Below are 6,000 nucleotides of genomic sequence, written 5' to 3'. Positions count from 1 at the left end.
CTCTCAATGAAGAGTTGGTCGGCTTATAGCATCAACCACTTTTATGCAATTCTAGCCCAACGCAACTCATAGCTCCGCTCTTGAAACTGTAGGCTCAAATAGATGACTCCTACCACTGGTCATAGATTAAGAATCTAGCTCATGGATCAGAAACTCAATGCCTCCTCTGCTATCAATGACACTACTATTGAAGTTGATCTTGAGGTAGGTCAATGAAGGAGGCTCTCAAGAGAAGAAAATCCTACAGGTCACCGCATGAGTAGAAAGAAAGTTTCAGATATCCAAAATTCTCAAGATCAATTTTGACAATGAGGGCCGAATGATCTCAAGCATCTGGGTCATAGCTCTCTTTGGGATAAATTTCGTCGGGCATCTCCCAAACTCAAACATATGACCGTCTCTGATCAATCAAATATGACAAGCCATAGAAGCAGCTTGAATACCTGCTAGTGATAGCTTCGGGCCCAATACTCCTCCTTAAGAACTCCAAGAAGGACTGAACCGATAAATCTGACTCGATAGTCATAAAAGAAGGCTAGCCAACCGCCAGATCTACACTACTCTCGAGCATAGGAATAGGATATGCATGCTGCACTATCTCGTCTTGTAGATGGATAGGTGGGTAGAGAGATCCATACGTTTGTTTCTCAGTATGGATTTGGTGCGAAGATAACCCCAAGGAACCTTCAACAAAAATAAGCTCATCTTCTGATACACTTTGGTCCTCTAGATCTATGTAGCATTCATACGCCTAATGGACTCCCTTTAGTACATACCGTAAAGGTCAACGGTCATCACTCTTGGGCTATAGAATAATCTCCAGACCCACACGTCGTGATTGCCATGGATAAGATCCACCAGAGATACCATTTGCTCTCCAAGCTTCTCACTAAAGAATCGAACATCTCTGAGGGACTCCTATCCCTACCATCAGAAAAGAACAGATCATAGATCCTCATGGACAGTCCTATCTTGATACTAAACAAAGTCGGCCACCAACTTAGATGGAGATCAGCAACCTATGGATCCTATAAAAATCTACAATCCACCCATCCCCTACAAGCCATCTCACCTAAGCCATCATATTCGAAGCCCATGCACAAATCTCTCTCTACATAAAGGAGGCCGCGTAGATGTCGATGCTTGACGAGTATTGACTGTGTTTGGCCCTCATCATCATGCTCCGAAGGCTATCCAGATGGAGGAACTTGGCTGCATGTTTCGCTATCATGACCTCACATCTCACCACCAAAAATTAGATGTCAAGCCCCACATTCCTGATCGGTTGATCCATTATATCCTAAGCCATTAGATGCACATAACCAGCACCCTAATTGGAATCATATAAGAACATCTTGAAGTGTTGCTCGAGCTTCATCAGGCAGATCTTTGGTATAATAGTGTTTGATAGCAAATAAACAGATATAGAAGTGAGAACAAATCTCATCAAGATGACTTTGCCCATCATAAATAGTGTTCTGCCTTGCTAGCCCTCCAATTGCTTCCAGACAGCTGCTCCACTCTTGAGCACTCTGTCCTCTTTAGTTGTCGTCTAGATAAGGGAACGTCCAAATACTGTCATGTCCTGCTTTATTTTGTGATCCCCAACCTCTTTGTGATTGTATATCTCTGTTGAGTCTCCGGAACTAGCGTACAGGGGCCTAAGTCTGAACCAAACTATACACACCTCTACGCCAGTCATGACCAACGCATGACCCACTTAACCGACCATAATAAGGCCGCAAACCTAATGCTCCACCAATGTTTCAACTGGGCAGCCACCAAGTTGATTTCCTAATGGACCAAATCCAACAGCGGCCTCGACAATGCTCCATTAAAATTAGGCGAAATGGGCACCTTGGTCAAGCGTCAACACCAAAGAAATAAAAATAAAAATAAAAATAAAAATAAAAGAAATAAAAAATCACCCGTGACCATAGATTCTTGGGTTGAGCTCATGCCGTTGTCAGCCTCTCATCATGGCTTTGGTGGTTCCACATTGCACGTCTCTATCTCCCCGCTTGGCGGAATCCACCTAATGTGAAAGGAGGAGACTCTCCTGTCGCGTACGAATATTCCTCCCCTTCTTCGGACCTCCAGGTTTTCACACCGGTTTTACCACTCTCGTGGTCCATTAGAAGGACATGTTTGACGAAACGATCCAAACGCCAGGGATCCATGTTTTTTATTTTTCAAAATGGTGCCCGATGATCAGATTTGATGGAGCTATCAGCCGGAATAAAAATATATTAATTTGTTGCATCGTAGTCATCAGATTATGGAACTATTTGGGATTTTAATCATTTTATCTCGTGTTCATTAATTATTTCTGTTTAATGGGTCAACAAGCGCATAACTTTTTGCTAGTGGAAAATTTAATTTGTCACGAATCTTTGGATGCCCATTTCCCTGTCCCCTCTCTATTATTTATCTTCCGTGTTGGTTGGAGCATCCAATTTTAAGCCACCTAAATATTTTTCTTTTTCTAATAACAATAAAAACATGTAGATCATATAACACGGGTGTTGCTATCTGGGTGGAACCCATCTCTACCAAGTAGCAATGTATTCTTTTTTAATCTTTTTGTTAAGAGTTCCAAGTAGCATTTAGAAGTATCATCCATCCAAAGTTCTAGTTTCTCCTTGATTCCTCTCATATCTCCTCACTCCTTTTTATCTCTTTGCATATGTTTTATGGTTGCAGGTTCACGCAATACATGTCCAACTGGAAGCTCAATGGCCTTCAAACTATAATTTAGTTTGATTGCATGGCTCAAGATTTTATAAATTCATTTTCTTGATTTGCTTGTGTATAACGTTGGAATTTATAATGAAACATTGCCAACTTAAATGTTGCAAGTACGAGGATACTAACTGGTTGCGTTGATGAAATAGAAGGACATTTTTTGTGGTCTCTTCATTCTAATTTTTTTTAAAAAAAAAGTTATTTTATTTTTTTATACCGCTCTTTATAATTGAATTTTGTCGGCATCTTTATTGATTTTTAAAAAATACAGTACAAAAAATTTGAGACCAAGATATTAATTATATGCCATATAATCCGGTGAAGGCTACCTCAATCCATAGACAATACATTTTTTTTGAATATTCAGCTATTCATCTCCTATTATACTATTAAGATAACTAGCATAAAAATATAACAGCATTAGTTTCCACTATTTTTCATTGTCATAGATTGTTATAGCATAAATAGCAGCCCCTCTTTATATTTATATTTTTCATAAAATAATATTTTAAAATTCAATTTTCCTCAAAATTCCTTCAAAATATTTTTATAATTAAAAAATAATATTATTTGATTTTATAAAAGTAAAGAAAATATAATGTTATTAATTTTATTCATTTTTTATTATTCTATCATAGTATTATTATAACAACACTTATTTAAATAATTATTTTAATATTGAAGTTTAAAATTTATTTTTTGAGATATATAAAAATGGTTATAATTATTATAATGATTAATAATAATTTTAGTGGTGGAAGTGGGACAATGTGTGATCTAAAACCCTGGTCTTCTCGTGAATAGAGGATGGGTCTTTCCCAAATACCATCTCCCTTTATTTTGGTTTACTTGGTCAAACATGGCCACGATTTCATAGAGGAGGGTTATCCTAGTCATCCCATCTTTTTCTTGCATTATGGAACAGAATCTCCTTCCAAATCTTGAGGGACCCGAGGTGGGACTCACAAGAGGAGGTACTTAAAAAAAATTATTAGTTAGAATTATTCTATCACCTATATTTTGGACCACTAAATAAAAAATCATGACATCATCCAATTAAAAAGTAAATTTTTTTTATTTAAAATAACAAAAATTGTCAGCTGAACTAATCATAGTTAATAGTGACGTTTTTTTGCATTCAAAATTTTCAATCAAGTTTGAATAATAATGCATCTTTTTCTAACAATAGATGATATGATAGCTTCTTATTAGATGATCCAAATTATATATGGTAGAATAGTTCTAATTAATAATTTCTAGATGCTTAGACTATGGCTGTATAGGTTATTTGGTGTGATTCACCGTGCAGCCATTTTAATTGTAATGCCCTTTTTTTTTTCTTAAATACTAAATAGGTCCCATTTCTCTTTCTTTTCATTAAAAAAAAATAAGTCTGAATCTTTATAATTCAAAATTAAATCGAGAGGTTTAGTTTATATTTTCTAAAAAAGATGTAAACCAGTGGCTAAATGAATTGTTAGTGTACGTGTCAGCTCAATCAGGATTCAGGTAAATCAATAGAATTAGATCACTCAAAGAGATGAGGTTCAATTTTGACTTAATAAAAAAATTTTAAATTCCAAAAAGAACAATAATAGTGTAAAAAATTGAAGCAACTAATGGAATAATAAATCTCATGTAGAGAACCAACCAATAATGAGTTGATTGCTTTTTTTTTTTTTTTTTTAATGTGCAAAGCAAAAATTTTTCAGGATGGAATGGTCATCACGTCAGAGAAAAAAAACGATAAGTAATTCATGATTTTTTCCTCGGGAATTTGTGGAGTTGCAAATAGTAATCGGTTAAAGAATGTGTTGCAGAGGGATCATGGCCCAATTCTTTCGTTTAAAGCTCGATGACTGTAGAAGATCTAATTTTGAAGAACCATTTCTGAGCCATCTCGTAATATTAATTATTGGGATATACCGATCGTACCCTCTCACACCGACTCATCATTGGGCCTACTTGACCGACGCCTGACTCTACCGACCGACGGCTGCCGTTACCGACCGACTGAGGATACATCGATCGGACAGACTTTCTTCTCTTTCTTGATCGGCTGAACTATAGAGTCCGATGTCCGACTCTCGCAACGCACCCGATTGACTGTCGGAGGAGCCCCGAGTTTCCACCTGACGCCCCTCAACTAACCGCCGACCTATAGTCGGCCGGCTCCTGCAAATGCCGTACGACTGCTGGAAACTGTCAGTCCTGACAACGGCATGCGGCACTGCCGTCTAGGGGTATTATCCCACTTAAGACATGGGTCGACCCTAGCGATTTGACAGCTCCACGACGATTTGACAGCCTCACGACGACTCTGACAGTCCTCAGTAGGTTGACAATCCTTCGATTGTCAGTACCATTAATGACGGCGCCATACCGCGCTCCACTATATATATCGGAGAAGGCAACAGTGTCAGGAGGTCCTTTCGAATCCCTTGACTCCCTTCTCTCTCTCGCACTCTCTTGTTGAGTTCCTTAATTCTTGTCTACTGTTGCCTAATCTCCTCTCTGACTTGACCATCAGAGGATCTCCGTCGGAGTCACCTTCGATCAGTATGGATTTCTTTTGCAGGTGCTCGTTTTCGATGATCAAGCGACGAGGGATTGGTCGTAACATTAATCAATCGTTATATTGAAACTGCTACTCTGGTTCTTATGTGCTGATTATGAGTCTGTCCTACTTGACGCTGATGCTCAATAGATTTTTATGTACGATTTGATTGACTCACATTTATATAAATATTATCATTGTAATATAGCTACATGTTACAAAAGATTTTTATGTGGAATCCTATCACTGTAATATAGAAAACACGTAAGGCATGTGTCTTAATGATACTGGATTTGTGAACGATCAATTATTTTGTTGCTTGTGCTGCAAGGGGGCCTGCTAGATCCAAAAAAACAAGAAATGCAGGCTTGAACCATGCATGGGTCATTAATTACTTTGATGTGATTTGAAATTGAATATTTGTCTTCAACCAGATGGGCTATCAATTTATGCAGGGGATACGACCTGACAAGATTTGAATCATCCAGAGAATATATATATATATATATATTTGGTATGATCCAGAGAATAATTAGTTCAGAAATTTCTGTCAAAATATTTGTTTTAGCCATTTTGCTATGGTGATCGGAGCCTTTGCCTGTCCAACTTGTTGGTAAGTAAGTATACAGGGTTTGTGGACGGTGAAAAACTTGCGGCAGGTCCTTCTGGACTACAAAATGATGGGGAGGGCTAGGCTA

This window comes from Elaeis guineensis, chromosome 7 (assembly GCF_000442705.2).
Source record: "Elaeis guineensis isolate ETL-2024a chromosome 7, EG11, whole genome shotgun sequence".
NCBI lineage: Eukaryota > Viridiplantae > Streptophyta > Magnoliopsida > Arecales > Arecaceae > Elaeis > Elaeis guineensis.
This window is presented reverse-complemented; position numbering follows the sequence as displayed.